Genomic DNA, 18,924 nt, shown 5'->3' on the forward strand with positions numbered 1-18,924 from the left:
AATACAATAGCATTTTGGTACAATTTAATGTGACTTCATATCTTCAGGGGGCACATAAGAGTTGGGGAGAAAAGAGAACACTCATCAGATAAATATTTAAAAGGGTGAAGAGCCATCTGTATCTGTACATTTTTTATTTTATATCCCTGGCATCCAAAAGTTTCCTAACATGTAAGTATTATTTTAGTAAATCTTCCCATGAATAGCTAGTATATTTCCATTGCATAGATGAACAAACTGAAGGAAAAAAAGAGAAATAATTTGCCCAGGGTGTCAATAATTTAGTGTTCTTTCCAAACAGGCTGAGTTGGAGATAGTAAAGACAAACTGATATTCCTTCCTCCCCTTCTTTCAGGCTCAACTTATGCCTGCAAACCCCAAATCTGACTTAGTCAGTGTCTGTACCTTCACATCTGCAGGCTCTGATAAATGAGAGGTTTGATTCAGGTTCTCTGAAGAATTTCAACTGAATGGGCAAGAAGAGCCAAAGAACCACGGGGATGTGTGGAAATACTTCTAGGTGTGATGGGAAAATAAGAAAGTAAGACTAGTAGAGCAGAATCTTGACAGGTAGCCTCGAGCAACACTCAGAAAAAGAACCTCCTAGTCCAGAGTTTAGTAACTCAGGGCATTGCGAATCTCTCTCAATTTAGAGAAGCCTGCTTAAAATTAATAATGGATGTATGACTTTTTTTTCTCAAAACCAGCAAACAATAGCATTCTGAAGAAAAGGAAGTTCCAGAATAACATTTTGTGTGTGTGTGTGTGTGTTATTAAAATGTACCCTCACGAAATTACCAAATCACAATGCCACGTTGAATAGCTGTACTAATGAAATGTTGGACCTAGTGGGACACAGAAGTTGATAGTCAGTTTGTGCTGTGGGGTCAGGAGGAGGGAAAGAAATCTACTCAGCATCATTTGTTTTCAGAAGAACCCCTCGGTACCAATGCAGTAAATAAGGAGAAGAGATTTCATACACTACAAAACCATGCAACTTAACATGCACTCAGAAACTTCTCATGGTGTTACAGTGGAAGAGAAACTGGTGTTCAATTACAAGTGTGTCCAGTAATCAAACACTTATACCAAATTCTGAATGGCTTTTGAAAGGCTCTACTGCAGAAGAAATTATGTGGCATCTTGCAGATAAATCTCTCACATGTTTGCACAATGAAGGGAGAAGAATTGAGAGGAAAAACCTATTTCTTCCACCAGGAACCTTTGTTTTTTTTTCACTGCCTTATCACAAGTATATAAAAAAATCTGGAATAAAAATTAAATGTAATATGCTTACATTCCAACTGTGAGAAGGAAAATAAAGTGCCTTTTATGAGTTAGCTCCTTAATATCTTATTGCACATTTAGAATATTTACTTTAGTATGATGATTAGAAACTTTTGATATGGCAACTACACATTTTAATTAATGTGGATTAAACTCATAGATCTCTTATTTATTATGTGATTATTTTCATTAATTCTCATCATTGCTAATATGCATAGAACTCCAACCAAAAATACTTTTGCAAACTACCATACTTCCTACTTACAATTGTGCTGGGGAAGCAAATCCATATTTATTCTCTAAAATATTTTCCCTTTTCCAACCCTAGAGACATGTTCTCCTTGGCTTAACAGATGTTTTAAATGAGTAAATTCACCAACCATGGGTACTAACTTTCACATAAATTATGTGAAATAAAACATATTTTGTTGTTGTGGACCTGAGTAGCCATTCAAGCAGTTTAGAAAGAAGAAAGAACCAGAAGGAAATTAAGACAAAGTTAAAAGATATAAAGCTACAAAAGATAGAGATTTAAGATTGAATTTTGCCATAATGCAATTACCATTCAACTGGAACTATATTATAGTTAAATTCTATTAGAAAGTGAGTAATTAAACCTCCTTTTGTGAAGTTGAAAACTAAAGTCTATGACTCTTCACTCTAGGGTGAACAGTGTCAATGAGATTTCAGTGTACTACCATAAACTTATGATATCTGTTTTCAAGAAAATTATGTTTGTTGGTCAAAAGATTGTTCTAATGTTGGTAAGGGCCTAGTTACCAATTTATTAGAATATATAGTTAATGGTAGGTTTTTACATTTCTGTTTCTGCATTATTACTTTACAGAAGCAGGGAAACTAACAGAAATTGAAGCACATGGTATTTGGGGATATATTACACAAGCAAAACAGTTTTTGGCTATAATATGCACTGCTTGATGGAAATGTTTTTAAGACTAAAAATGAAGTAATTTCTTAATTTAAATGATCTAATATATAAACATATAAACCTATTCTTATCAGATAGCAAAATAAAAATATAAACCTCATAGCATGTGTCTAGCCCTAGATAAAATTATGATAATTTTTGACATAGCATCAATAAAACATTCATTTTAGATTAGGACATAAATATAATATGTATTGACAGTTTTCAAATATCACTAGTTTGAGGATTTTTAATATTTTTTTCTTGATGCCAGGACAATGGACATGGATAGAAGAGAAATAAGGTCCTATGCATCCTTTAATGATTGAATCTCACTGTTCTGAGGTAAATAGTTCATTTCTTAGTGTTGTTAACTTGATAAACAGAAACAGTTATCGCCCATAGTCGCTATGTGTATTAGATTCCTACCTTCTCAGTGAAAATTATTAGATGGGCAAAGCTGTGAAAGCAAATCAAGTAAACAACTGAGGATATTTTATCTGAAGTTAATAAAAAATATAACTTCATACTTAAGAGAGTTCATTATTTGCCCAACATAGATCCCCTATTTTTTAAAATTAATTTAGGTTTTCTATTTTTGATGGCAAGGCTTATCTCCATCTCAAGGGAAGCTAGCCCAAAGTTCTCCAATTCTCTAACTCCTGAGTTTATGGTTCACTGGAAAGAGATGTGTATGTGTTGCTTGTCAGGTTGACTACTTGTACTGAAATGTCATGAAGGGTTGGGTCTAAAATTGATGCCACAGTAAATTTGGAAATGATAAGGTAAGTTTATGAAGGTTAAAAAAAAATACAGTAGCCCACAAGTAGAGGATAGTTATTGAGACCACAAAGGAAGAAACACATAATCCTTATGAATTAAGAGACCAGATCCAGGTATGGCACATACCTATAATCCCAGTTATTTGGGAGACTGAGGCAAGATACTCACAAGCTCAAGGCCAGCCTGAGCAACTTAATTAGATCCCTTCTCAAAAGAAAATTTGAAAAGGCTGGAATGTAACTTAGTGTTGAAGTGCACGCGCGCACACACGTGAAAAAGCAACAAATAAACTAGCAATCTTCCAAATTCTTAGGTCTGACAATATGAGTCATGCTGATACCTAATTTATCAAAGATCAATATATTCTTACAAAAACTCTATACTTCCTTCTATTTGCAATAGTTTAAGTAGATTTCTGTCCCTTTCAACCTGTCTTTCTCACTCTCTTTTTTCTTTTCTAATTTCCTTTTCTTTTGTGGTGATGAATATTGAACTCAAGGCCTTGCCTATAGGCAGTTACTCTACCACTGAGTTACATACTCAGGCCCCAAAGAGTTTTTTTCTGAATAATAGGATAACTTAGAAATAAAAGATGGTGTGTGCATAGTTCCATTACAGTTTATGGTATACACAGGCACTTTCATACTATCATAACACTGACTAAGCTCCAAAACAGAATGAAACTCACAGTTTCCAAAGATTTTTTCCACTTTACTTGAGTAAAATATATGCCAACTGATGTACATATTAAAGTCTACATAAATGCATATATAAAAGATAGTGCAATTAACTAGATCCTCTTCAAGTTCTACCATCAATGTAGTCTTTTTATCAGAATAGGAAAATATTAAAAAAGCAAGTTCAGGGTGTTTTTATTAAAACAGAAAAATATTAAAAATAGTACTGAACATCTTATGATTGTAGTAATTTTCCATGTCTCTGTTTCTTTCTGAATACAAAGGATAATTCATCTTGAATGTGCTTTTGGTTCTTCAATTTAATTATTCAATGTTTTTAATATAAGAGTGTAAGATCTAGAGCATTGTTAGTGGTAATCACCATGTATATTTAAAAGATCTGTGCTAGATCTTTTATATTTAATAATTTTAATGTATACATTATCCAAGTTCTGTCATCATATCTTGTTTAGTAATAATTTGTGGCTGGGAAACCAAGCAAATCATCTAGGCCAAGCAACTTAAACAGTAAAGAAGATATTAAAAACATATCTGACTAATCCCCCAACTGTGCTTTTACAAACTCAATGCTAAGTATCTGAATATTCACTAAACTGAATATACTATACATCCTAAGATAAGGTAGGGCCAGATACTGCAAAACTTTTTCAGAAATAAAGACTAGGGTTAAAAATGGGTTATGATCTAATCTGATTTAATAAATAAAATATGGAAACTACTTTATTCTCTAGATATTTTGATTAATTAAAAAATTACAAAATATGAGATTATGGTATTATGCAATTTAACTATATTATGAACTTGAAGATAATTTTAATGTATCTGGCCAGAATGATTAAAATATTATCACAGATCTAAAAATATTTTCATTGTTTTGGAGATGAAAATATAATAATGATCAAAATGATGCCAGATATCAGTAAGATTAAATGAATTGAACAAGAGGAATGTGTAGACAGTGTTTACACACACACACACACACACACACACACACACACACACACACAGAGTACAAATTACAGAACTAAAACAAAAGCAAATTAAGCAAATATATTTATTTGCCTAAGCCATATTATAAACCCAGATGCATTGCAATGTGAAAGAATGTGATAAACCATGATAAGAGAAGAAGGAGAGAGGGTAAGACATCTTATATACATCAACTTTTTAGTGATAGATGAGAAATATACATTGGTAATATTTTTTTACTTGTAAAAACAAATCTCTGAGCCAAAACAATTTAAACACAAGTTAATTAGCAAAGGATTTAAAGATTTCATAAAAACCAGATGAAAACTAATGATGAATCTCTCTACAATCTACAAACACAAACAAATATGATCATAAACACCATTTACATTCAGCTACAAAATTATATAGCCTCTAGTGATATATATGCAAAAGAGAATTAAGACAGACAAAGCAAAGAACTGCACTGCAAGTTTTGTTTCAGGTAATGATTATCCAAATGAGCTTTTTTGTTATGGTGCTGCTATTTATTGAATGCTCAGCTAATTGTTCTATCACAGGAAGCTTCATATACATACATGGTAACTAATCTCTCAGTTGAGTATCATCTCTGGGTTGAGTACCATCTTAGTAAAAGAAACAATATAGCCCCGCCTTTCCAAAATGTATTCAAGTACCTCAAATGACTTAAGTGGAGTTATTTCCATCTTGGTTACATAACTGGAGTGCTTATAACAATTTAGAGTAGCAAGAAAAAGTCATATTTTGTTCAATCATTGTCTTCATGTCATGTATTCTTAAAGATCATAAGCTCCTGATGATAAATTCTTTACCCAGTGAATGCTAGAAACTCATACCTAACTAGTAGCCTCAGGGGTTCTTTCTACAATGCATGTGAATCATCTGTTACCTAATGGAATTATATATGCATACAAGAAGAATGAATAGTCAGTATGGCTTTATAAATCTAGATATTATTAAAGGAATTCACACAGGTGTGTGTGTGCACACACACACACAAACTCACACACACACACACAAACACACACACACACGAATTCCGTATTTATCAATTATCTTCACAAAAGACAAATCTTATACCTTTACATCAATAATAATAATAATAATGATAAGGTCACCTGTGGATAAAAAAATAAAAGGGAGTGACAGATTTTCAACAACAATCTTGACAGGACAAATACAAACTTTATGAGATCAATAATTTTGAGCCATTTTTTGTTGTTTGTATTGGGATTTCATGAAAAATGAAGGAAGAATAGTAGAAGAAAGGAGAGGGAGAAAAAGAGTGAGAAGAAGAGGGAAAGGGCAAATACTGGCAAATGATATTGGTCAAATTATGCCGTTATATTGTGTGCACGTACGTATATGTAATGAGTACCACTGTGCGTACAACTGTAATGTACCAAAAAATATGGAAAAATGGGAGGTGGGTGCAGTGACAAATGCCTCTAGACACAGAGGCTTGGGAGGCTGAGGCAGGAGGATCACAAGTTCAAGGCCAGCCTCAGTGATTTATTGAGACCCTAAGCAATTTAGTGAGATCCTGTCTCAAAATAAAAAATAAAAGTGGCCTTGGGATGTGTTTCAGTGGTTAGGTGCCCCTGGGTTCAATGCCTGGTACCAAACAAAAGGGTAGGGGCTGGGGGAGAAGTAGGTTTATTAAAGATTCTCTAGTAGACCAAAGCCTATCATCCAATTAAAAATACTTATCCGTTAATATAAATGAGATGATATTTTTTCATTTTGTACTCTTTCATTCATATGTTCTGTCTCTTGTAGAGAGTTATTTCCTCCCAAGAAAACTTGGGGCTTTTCCCAGATCAGTGCAACTCCTAAATTTTACTCTGATGCATTTCTATTTTACAAATCAGTTACATACCATTTTAATGGTGGATACCTTATGGTTTGCAAATCCCCAGCTGCACACAAACAAGGGGAAAGCCTTCAGAAGCAACCACAAAGCATGATCTTTCCATCCATTATTTCTTCAAAGTTGGAAAGAGAGGAAGTACGACACATCAGGACAACAGATGTGACAAGTCATCTGAATAACATATCCTATACCTTCTCTACTCCAAGTGGGGTTCTGGGCACAGATACCACTTCAGAGCTTGGTGGGAGAACAGTATCTCCAGCTCCTGGATGTAGTTATCATAATCTGCACTTCAATAAGATTTCTAAGTTACATGTTTGCATATTAAAGTTTGAGATACACTATTCCCAAGAACTCCCAACAACTTGTTAGTTCTTCAACCAGAAAAATCAAATAGTTAAAATAATGTCTACCTTCCTACTCTTCAAAACCCTACCACCACCCTAGGAAAACAAAAAAGATAAAACAAAAGTATGAGCAAACTTACTGCTCTGATGGAGGTTTGGAACCAGGATGTTTATGTTACTGCTCAGGGGAAACACTGAATTAGTTATAGAAAGCTAGTTAGCTTATCCACAGACAAATACAGGCAGGGCAAACTCTTCCAAGCTGAAGACTCAAACTGAGTGGCTATATTTAATTGCAGTGTCACTACTCATGGAGTGATGTCTTTGTTCCTTCCTAGGGCAGTCCTTTCCTTTCTAGCTATCAGCAGAGTGGCAGCCTCTGTCTCCTGGAGCACACCAGCCATGTGCTCATGCCTCTTCTCTAACTTCCACTAAAATTTATTCTGGAATGTAATTATAAAAATCCTGTGTGGTCTATATGCCTCCTCAGAAGAGATAGAGGAATTGTTTGGGCATTTTTGTTATGTGCAAACATGACATTTAAGGCAAATGGTTGAAGGTTGAACAAATAAATTCATGAGTGATAAATTTCTATGAGGACATAAGTCCAGCTCTACTCTTGGACAATAGGTTTATAAAGCAAGAACCATGTGTCTTATTTTGTTATTGCTAATTCCAAAGTAGCCCTAGATACCTTTAGCAAAATTAGTAGATTCAGTTCTGAGTTGAGCTGAATTAAAGTCAATTTCTTCAAACTATTCCAACAGTAAGATTTTCCATATTCAGACTGGCAGTTTTTAATTATAAAGGAAAAAAATGTAATACAGCAGGAAGAGTCTAGAAAATAGGAGCTTTGGGGTTCTAGTCACACCTCCAAGGTAAAAATAACATCATGACGCTCCTAAAGGGAAACAGGTGACTTAGACATTTTCAGAATGGCATGATATCCGTGGAATAACCTGTGAAATATGTCAATATTCTATTTTTAATATATTATAAATAGTTTAAAAGTTTAAGTAGTTTAAAAAGAAGCACGCATTAACACAGTAGAACAAGAACTCATCAGTAGCCCTCTCTGGAATTTTGATGATTGCTACATATTTTTCAAAATCTATCCTTTTGTACTTCCACTGTATATTATTCTTTTAAAGAAATATCTGTGTTACATTTTAGTCAGCTATCAGGAGCAACTAGAAGGAAACTCATGCTTCTGCAGTAGCCCCAGGAGCTCTTTCTACTACCCACAAGGATCATCTCTCACTGAATGAAATTACAACTGCAATCAGTGTATGCATTAACAAATCTAGATGACTAATATCAAAGATACACACACACACACAATTCAGGAACAAAAACTGCATGGGAATACTTGTTCAGGAAAAAATTTAAGTGGAGCACAGAAATCCTTAAAACCAAGGACCACTCATTATATATCAGAGTAAAGATGAATTACAAGTTGATTTACTGACAGCTTAGACACTAAGGAGGCATTTCAACTTCCAGTCAAATATTCATGAGGGGCTATGTATACTACCACATGCATTTAGGGACTCACATTTGAACAGAACATAATCCCTTTTACACACATAATCACTGTCTGCTGATATAACCTTCAGTATATATGACTCCACATCTTCATAAGATGGGTAACATTTCAAAAATTTCTAAACTTACATCTACAAACTATAAATTGGATATTTTCATAAAAACTGATCTGGTACTGTAACACATGACAGGCACATCATATATGAATGGGTTCCTAATGGATATTTTTATGAAGATGAAAACCATTAAATGATACATTTAATATACTGAAATGTTCTCATTTTTCACTGTTTCCAAGAAAATAGAAAGGTATCTGCAATTAGCATACCTCATTAAGTAAGACAAGATCTGCATCATAATGATTTTTATGTGCAAAGTGATAAAAAGTGGGCATTTTCAAGCATAGGAAGACTGTACGATTTATGAATTTTATGTCACTAGGCTATTGTTTGATGTGTTCTACATAGTTGAGAAGAGTATCACTGTGAAAAGTAAATACTGGAAGTAAAGGATCTCTGAATCATTATATGTATAAGATATTCCCATGATATCTTGCACCAAGCTTCCACATTTGCTGTCAAACACTGGGGTGCCTCTTACAGAATACTGAAGTTATATGATATTCTTTTTTGAATTTTTTCTGGAGGATGATCTATACTTTATTCTACAATGATAGTAATATGTAAACATGAATGTATGTGTGTGCATGTTTTAGACTACACATCATTATGTTTAAATTAATTTGCTACTAAGATAAATAATGCAATATTTTAAACGTCTGATCTAAGTGAAATACAATTTGAGTGGAATATTCAAAAATAAGTAATACATTGTAGCAAACAAACACTGAAACTAGAAAGACACATTTAATTCACAATCCTTGAATTGTTTGAGTGGAATATTCAAAAATAAGTAATACATTGTAGCAAACAAACACTGAAACTGGAAAGACACATTTAATTCACAATTCTTGAATTATTTCTAAAGTGCCATAAGATTCAGGTCATTCTTTGTCTCTGTTGATTAAATTTCAATTTTACAGGCACAATTCTGGACAGTGGTGAATAGTATGTAAGCAAAAACTATTCTTTATCCACAAAAATTTTGACTATATATAGACATAGATTTAAATAGAAAGAGAGCAGGGAGGAGGAAGAATTATTGGAAAACTACAGAAATAACTCAGATGAGAGATGTTCAGGTCTTAGTCTCAAGATGGCAAAGAGGAAACTAGTGTGCTGTGATCTCACAGTTAGATCCTATATATATATATATATATTGTTGAGGTTGAGCTGACATGTTCTGCTGATGGATTAGATATGGCATATTCTCAAGGGGAAGGAAAATCAACCATGATTCAAAGATTCTTTCCTGAGCTCTTGAAGACTGAGAAGACTTTAACTCCTAGAAAAGGCTATGTGAAGGGTAAAGGAGGGGGGTTATGAGTTCAGTTTTGGAATTTTTTAGTTGCATATGCCCTGTATATATCCTAATAAATCTTTAAACGTTTGAATTTGAAATTTAGGGGAGAGATCCTGGCTAGAGATATTAAGTTGGTAACAAAAAGCAATGACGTGGGAGGTAGGTAAGAATGGAAGAAGGAGGGACTATATAAAGGGAAAAAAGGGGTGGGAGAGGTGGGGGGAAGGAAAAAGTAACAGAACGAATCAAACACTATTATCCTATGTAAATGTGTGACTACACAAATGGTATGCATTTACTTCATGTACAAACGGAGAAACAGTATGTATCCCATTTGTGTACAATAAAAATATATTAAAAAAAAAAAAGCAATGACACTTGAAAGTGCAAGACTGGGCCTTATTACCAAAAGGAGTGAGTGTAGTAACCAAAGAAATAATGTACAAGGACTGAAACGTGAGGTAAGTGAGTTGTTAGAGGATATAAAAAGGGAATAATAAAGGAAACTGAGCCAGAATTACCAATGAGGTAAGAGGAGAATAAGAGAGTGTGCATCTTGGAAGTTCAATGAAAGCTCAATGAAAGTTGGCTATTAGTCAAGTAAAATAGAACCTGACAAGTATCACTGGATTTAGCAAAAGTGATCTTGACAAGCACAGTTTTGGTTGAGTGGTAAAGGTTAACACTTGATGTCAATGGGCTCAAGAGAGAGAAATAGGAATAAGTAGGTATGGATGATTGTGTCTTAGAACTTTGTTGTCAAGGAAAGAAAAGAAATAGGTTAGTACTTAAATATACAATAAGAATCAACTGAGTTTTTTTTTTTTTTTCATTTTTTTAGTGGTAGAAATAAGGGCATGCTGCAAGTTATAAATGATATGATAAAATTGGGGAAAAATTATGATGTAGAATGAATAGTACAGATTACTGAAAGAATATTCTTAAGTAACTGAGCGGGTGGCTCCAGTGACACAGGAAGGTGACCCTATGTTTTGACATGTAGCTTCCAACCACTGGTACCATAGATAAAGCTGAGCATATGAGAGCTACTGGTGGCTGCTGTTTAGATGGATGATGGGAGATGGTAGATTGTTTCTTGTGATTGTAACTATTTTCTCCTTAAAATAGGATTTAAGGCCGTCATTTGTAAAAGGAGATTTTGATGGGTTGAGATGTAGGAGGAAGAAAAGTGTGAAATATTAATCTAAGAAAGGGTAAGAATGAATGCATTCCCTTGTGGTCAATGAATATAAATCTAACCTGAAGTTGGTCAATTTAAACAAAGGGTTCTGTGTTTTCTTCAAGCCCAGTTCACCTGCACAGTTACAGGTGCAGACTAGGTTGGAAGATGGTTTTAATCAGTGTTTGTTTGTTTGTTTGTTTATTTTCCAAAATGAAGCAAAAGGCACATGAGGGTACAAAAGAGAAGTGATTATAACACTGTTGATTTTAAGCTGGATGAGAAGGAAAATAAGAATATAAGTATAAGACGTACAAAATATGTTAATATGACCAATTTGTTTAGATCAATCAGGGATGAATAAATTATTGAACTTGGATGGAGAAGAGGGAGTGATCAGAGAGAAGAACAAAAGAAACTGAGATCTTAGAGAATCTGCATTATTGGTAAAATAACTAAATTTATGAGTTGTTGGTGGCTACAATTTAATAGGGTAAAGTCATTGGCAGAGAGATCAAGAAACTGGAGACCAGGTTATTGGAAGACACTCAACATATATATGAAATAACTAAGAATCACAAGAGGAATACCACTGGAAAGAGAAATGATGATCTAGGATCCTTAAGAAATTAATAGGTAAGACCAAGCTACAACAAGAATAGGCAGTGGACGTATGATCCAATGACATAAGACTCAAAGCTAGGTGTTTTTAGGGAGATGCTTGTCTGGCAGCATCAATAACGAGTAAAGAAATATCTCTTTTCCAACCAAATCCAGTGATAAAAATGGTGTGAAAGTGAACACTCCCCTATTGAGGAGGATCCTTTTGAATCTATGTCATCTGATGAAAGACAGGTTCAAAGAAATTAAAAATGCTTAAAGAAAAATTTGGGAAGAATAAGCTATCCAACATTTTTTTTTTTTTCTGGTGTCTGACTATGAAGGAAAACCAGTAGGGTTTTAAGAACCGAGAGGGGAGAAATGGAATTGTATAGGGATAGATGCTGAAATGAATGGCAATCAGAAGGCCAGAAATGGCAGAGACCTGGGACTCCAAGTTTCCTGTGATAATTAATAAAAGCTTTCTGCACATGTGAAATTAATAGTACAATCTATGTCACAGAATTTTAAATGAGTAAGTATGATACAGATATAAAGAATTTATCTCAGCACCTGAAAAAAAATTAAGTGTACCATAAATATTAGTTATCATCACCATCATCATCCTCACCCTTCAGTTTGACAAAAAACACTGCATACATTAGGAATAAGCCTTATAATTTTCTAGGAATCAAAAATTTCCTCCTAGAAATACACCTCTGAAGTTATAATGTAAGTTGATGAGGAAATAAGAATGGTTATAAAGAAAAATCAGCAATTATTTTTCAGAACAATGACACTCTTTTTTCTCTTACTTTAGAAGTTAGGTTTATTGACTATGTTTCAAGGGTTCCATGGTATTTGACATGTTGATGTTTTTGATGAAAAGATGAGCAGAATCAAAATGACATTTTACATGTCAGCAGTGAGAAATACAAAGGAGATTAAAGATTCATTGCACTTCTCTAAATCAACATAGGTTCACAGTTACTTTTCAGCTAAGATAACTCTTTCTAGCCCATGGAAAATTTAGTTGGTAGTTGGCATTACCATGTTGAAATGTCTTCTGAGCTGAAATCTTTCCTCCTTCATGACTGTGGAGAAATGTTTCCATTGTTTGATATGGTCTATAAGGATGCAACCATATTTTGAAGTTCAAATTCAGAACGTACTTTTAGTTTATGTTTTTCCCTGAGAGTCATACTTATTCCCCTCCCACTCTTCTCTACTGTCTCTCTAGAGATTGCTCTTTGCAAAGAACTCTTCAGTCTATTACAAGTCCATTCCGTGTTAATTAAAATGACATCCAAATCATCTGGGTTCTGGCTCCCATAGATGTATTGCTCCAGTCTACTTGTAATTAATTCTCCACTCAGCACCAGCAGTAGCCATATCATTGGCCACAAAGGTACTCAGAAGATTAATGAAACTGGATAAAATAAATGGAGCTGTAATTCGGGAGGACAAGCTAAACATCCCCACTAAGCAGACACTGCCAAAACTAGCAGACTGTAGCTCATCTCTTATTGAGCCATGACAGTAAACATTTATCAAGTGAAGGAAAATAATATGCCAGCTTTAAAATGATATCTCACTCTATGCACAGACAAGAATACTCTGACTCGTCTTTTCTAATTAACTATAAATAACAATGAGGTTATGTTACAATGCATATATAGCTATTTTCCAGCCAGTTCAAGTACATGAAGTATGTCCTCAAACTGCTTGATGAGATACAAAGCCACATGAAAAAGCAGATGGACAGCTAACAAGACATACTGTAAGGTTGAGCAATATGGCATGATTGGCTAGAGATGTTATAATCTGGTGAACCTCTCTCAGAAACAGGCAGTAAATCTGAACCCTAATTACAGTGGCCTAGCTCATTTCCTAATCATACTGCCAGATAAGAAAGGATCTAATTTTGAAGCATTAGCCCTCAAATGGAGCTAACAATCATGCTAGCAGCTTCAATCTTTGGTTCCTGCCATAGTAATCACAGCTCCTGCCAATGGCGAAGCTTAGTGATATTTAAGCCAACAGAAAGGGAAAGCTCCTTAGGATGGGTAGGTGCAAGCTGATGGCCTCATGCTGTTACATTTCACTAGAAATTTGTTGCCAAGAACAACATATTGTGTATATTGACTAAGAACTTATAGAGATGGACAGACACTAAGAAATAGTGGCACCTCACCAGGATCCAAATTCATAAAAAATTTTTCAAGACTGCTCTGAATTTAAAGGTTGTGTTTCCTGCTCACTTCTATTACATTATGTTATCTGCGTTAGGGATGCAAAAACATGGTGTCCAACTCAGGGTGGCCAGAGACATGCAAATGTAATTTATGATCAGTCATAGAGTCACTCTGAGGTCCACATCTGTCCTGTTGTCTGCACACTGATTAGAGCCCTTGCTGTGTAATCTCAGTCATCTGCATATCTATTTTGCCACTTGGTTGTAAAACTCCTTCCAGGCAGAAGCTATGTTAATCATTGCTGCCAAATCATTTGCTCAATTAATCAAGGAAAGAAACTGTTAGTTATTGGAAGAGAAAGTTATGTAAAAATCAATTTAAAAAAAAAAGTCTCAGATTTGGGGAAGCTATATACCTAGTAGAAGAGCCAGAGGTAGACACAAGAAAATTAAAGTCACACAATGCACATGAATGCACACAAATATATACAGTATATTCATTAAATTTATAATAAAATATTACATGTTAACTGTAAGAAATCTCAAAATTAGAGGCAATCAAAAGAACTACATTGGAAAAATTTGTAATGCACAAGTCTTACGTAAAAACTGTCAAATATCCGTAGTCCTCGTATTTTCTATATATACACATGAAACAGTTATATTTGAACAAAAGATACTATATTTGGAATTTTAAAAAATCCAGTAATATGTCGCTTCATAATTTTTTCTGATTTACCTTTAAAAGTTTTGTCTGTCTCTTTCAAAGGCATTATTTCAAGCAACTGAGACAGGACCTTGAACAATAGGCATTTCATCGGATGAGAATAATTCACTATTCTTTCACAGTTGCCTTTTTTATATCTAAAGACTAACCAGTTCAAATAGTCACACAAGACATTTAAGAGAAAATTTAGGGAAAGACTTTTGAAACTGTGAGTTGCTACAAGAAAATTCCATAACCTATTAGATGGGAAGTTTTCCATGATTATTTAATAGAAATGGCTTTATTAGGACTCTGCATTATATTATTATGTATTATTATTGCCAATAAAGATATCCTATCAGCTTGCATTTTAACTTGCAATTACTCTATGGGAATAAGAATGTAAGTAACAGTTTTCAAAGGTAATTGTCAAAACGATGGTGCTTTATGTATTTAAGGATATCTCTAACGTAAAAGAAACTAATGATGATTATGAAATCATATTGGGTAGCATGGAATTTAAGGAATTAAAAGAGCCAATTTAAGGAAGTGAAAAGAGAGTAATTAAAAATTAAAATGTCTATGGACCTACTTTAAAATCTGTTGGTAGAATCCTCAAAGTCCAAAGTATATATTTAATACAAAGGATGAAGGGTCAGGAGAATTTTTAGCTCCTGTTCTTTCGGTTGCTACATCTTTGACCTACTACTACTAAGGAAAATGCAACTCCAAACCAGAAAGCTAAAAGAAGGAAGTCAGAACTTTAGGATATTGCTGCCTTTTCCTCTTATCCGTGGAGTCAATGATTTCTTCTAACCTTCCAGATTCAGTACCTTTCTCTTAGAATCATTTTAGAGTTGAAAAATTCCTTAAAAACAATGACTCTGGGAAAGACTAAGATGAGTAGTGAATATACTCACTTAAACCATGATCTGAACTGATCAGTTAGAAAATGTACTAAAACATTCAGCACACTCAGCACTTGCATGAAGCTATGTGGCCCGTAGTATAAACAATTTGTTCCTTGGAAGCACAATATAAATCCTCCATTTTACTTACTTTCTAAATAAGTACATCAAAACAGCATTTTTTCAAAAAAGAAAAAAGAAATAGAATGTAATAAAAATCAAATTGCAGCAAAATAGGAATATTATCAGATGTGTCTGGGAATTTAAATATGTGTAATCACATGTTTGTCAAATTGCAAAACCATATTACAATTTATATTAGGTCAACAGTAAACAATATTTGAAAACTGTTTCATTCTCATGAGAAAACTATAATTGGGTGTCATAATTGTGAACAGAGTTGACATTAAATAGTTTTAAACATGATTAATAGTTTTTCAATGCATGTATACCATTATATTTATTTGGGATAATAAAAGCATACTGTCAACTCAAATAATATAAATCATGATGTTATAACTATTTTGATATACTCAACATTAGTTAACTTTCTAAAAGTCACACAGTTCAATATTAGTAGAATAAAACTCAAAAGTACTGACATCCATTCCAGCTATTTTCCCAGTAGTTCAGATAATGGTATTCCTCTATGATTACTACATAAAAAGCATAAATATCTTCTGAACAGACCATAGAATGGATCATAATTTAATAGAGGGAAAATTTGCCACAGATGATAAATATGGCCTGAGTAAATGTTATATATAACTAGCATTAACTAAATAGTGAAGAAGTGTCATGATTCTACCTCAAAGCATTTAAAATATTTTGTAAAATAACCTCTACTCTCAATTTTTCTGCAAAGAATTGTAAAGACGAGTATGAATCAATGACTTCTTTCTTCCAAATATGCCATGGTGATTTATTTGTCTCTAAAATTAAAGAAGGTCCATACTGAAAGACCCCAGTTGAGACAATAGTTATAGTTTAGGGAATGGGGCCTCTTTTGTTACATTCTCTCATTGTTCTTACACTACCTTATGCTCCAGTCCATCAGTCCCCTGTTTTTTCCAATCTATGACACTAAGATTTAAAATGCAGATAACTGAGGAGTGAGGAGAGTAGTAGACAAGGTATGGTTTCTTCAGACTTTCTCATACATAATGCATGTACATTAAGTTAGCTGAGAATCATGTAAGGGGCCAACTATGAGAAACACAAATGAATGACACCAAAATCAACCAAAATCTTCATGCAAGTCAAATACAGATGTTAATTATACATTGTTGAAAGAATAACTAAGAAAGACAAAGAAATAGCCAATTGTCTGAATAGTAAACTATTTCCTGAATATGGTAGGGATTCAAAAAAGCCTTATTTATTCAGTCTCCAAATTCTCAATCGAGTACATTCTTTGCTGGATTCAATAAGTTAAGAGCTGAAATAGGAGAACAATTTCCCTATAGCAATTTTAAATCAAATTTCAATAATTGTCAAGTGTGTGCACAGGTTCTCTGGGTCAAGAAAGAACTTGAAGAAAAGCAGTGGACAATGTGATTTAATCTGCACCTTTGTCAAGGAATTTTATTTATTAATCCTCTCTAAAATAATGTGTATATATTCTATGATAAAATATAAGGTCCTAAAATACAACTATTTTCACAGATAAGCAGGTTTAAAAGTAAATTATTAAGCAAATTGGTGTCTGGTTATTAAATCAAATCATGGCAGAGCTGGAATCTTCTGGCCAATAAGAGATCATCTTTATAAATTTTATTGTCAAAATTACAGTAACATTATTTCTACTGCTTCCTTTGAGATATATGATAATATTCTTGTCAGGTTCCAATGTTGAATGTCCTTCAATTTTAAAATGATGAGAATGTAATATATCAAAAACATCCTAGGAAAAGACTAAGATTTTATGGGGATTTTTTTTATATATGCACGTCCTATATGGCACATGTCATAACACACAGAACCATCCGTTCTTTAAATCCTGATTTGTCAATACTTACCCCATATGTAAAATTTGTTAACTGAGAGATTCCTTGGGCACTTGAGTAAATGTTAAAGTGTAATACTCAGAATCTGCTAACTTGAATATAAAAGTCAGAATTTCATCATTCCATTATTTTTCCTTGACACATTAGATATATTTCATTTCTTTGCATCATCTGCTGTTGCCTACATTTCCACCATTTATTATTAGTGGATAATTAGTAAACTGAATGTAAGAGACTTGAGTTCCAGGTCCTCCTTTGTCTCTCAGTGATTCTGTGGCCTCAGGGATATGAGTCTATTTTGGGGCATAAGTTGGCTGCTCTCTGTAGTTTTACTGCCTTGGCAATAATATGTCTACTCTATGGTTTCTGTTTCTCTGTATCACTTTAAGAATGTGACTGCAGACTGGGGAGCTCAGTTGGTAGAGTGCTTGCCACAAGCTCAAGGCCCTGGGTTCAATTCCTAGCACCGCAAGAAAACAAAAAAAAACAAAACAAAACAAAAACCTGTTACTACAAAAATGTAGGACCTCAGATAAGATTTAGGTAATGGATTGGTAGAAACACAAATGATTGTGTTTATACTGGTGGGTCAGTGTGTAACACCCTTTCCACCCATTTTGTGTTCTTATATGGTTTTAAGGGGATCCTGGTAAAAATGTTGACTTAGCCTTTAAAAATCTCCTAACACAATTGAGTTAAGATGGAGGGATGACTCTAACACTCAAAGGAAACTGCATACCACTGAGATGGCCTAGAACTGGAGGAACTGTCATTACATTTTCCCATATTATTCTATTTTTAAAATATATAAAGACAAATAAACTGATAAAGTATCCCTGAAAATGATTACTGACAATGTTCTTTATGAAATGAAGTGCATAGAACCTTTACGAAAATGCATCTTCAAATTCTGTTTGAATGATAGAATTTCAGAGTTATCTCTTAATCAAACTTCCATTTGGTTGAGGTGAAAACAGAAACAGAATGCAATAATTCACCTGTGCATAGGTGCTTATCACAGAATACTTAAAACCAAAATACTACACAGCCATCTATTCCACTTCTGATAAGTGATTTCCTAGAACTTTACACCTGATTAATTAACAAAATGATCCAGCAGTATTAAAAAAAAACATAAATGGGAATCAGAGAAGCATGTTCATATATATTAAAAAAGCTTCTGCCCTTAGAATCCTCTGTTATTATTTCAGGTGTACTTAATGTCCAGATCTCCTTCCCTCTGCAAGTTTCAAGCAGTGTGTTAATAACTGGATTGTATCAGGAATTAGAAAAGCTGAGCTCTAATATCAACCCAAGGTTTAGAAAAGTTTCTAAGACTCAGTTTCTGTCTATAAAATGAGAGGTAACTCCATATTGACTACAGAGCATTCCTATGATAAAATAAATACTAACCCTATCGTCCTATCTGGTTTCCAAAGCAAATTCACCTGCCCTTT

At 33.8% G+C, this 18,924-nt stretch overlaps 1 protein-coding gene across 7 annotated transcripts in view; it reads right to left on the reverse strand.

The window, feature by feature from the left end:
• Positions 1-18,924, reverse strand: part of LINGO2 (leucine rich repeat and Ig domain containing 2) — a 1,166,767-nt gene that overhangs the window by 778,720 nt on the left and 369,123 nt on the right. The window lies entirely within an intron of this gene.

This window comes from Sciurus vulgaris (assembly GCF_902686455.1).
Source record: "Sciurus vulgaris genome assembly, chromosome: 15".
Classification (NCBI taxonomy): Eukaryota; Metazoa; Chordata; class Mammalia; order Rodentia; family Sciuridae; genus Sciurus; species Sciurus vulgaris.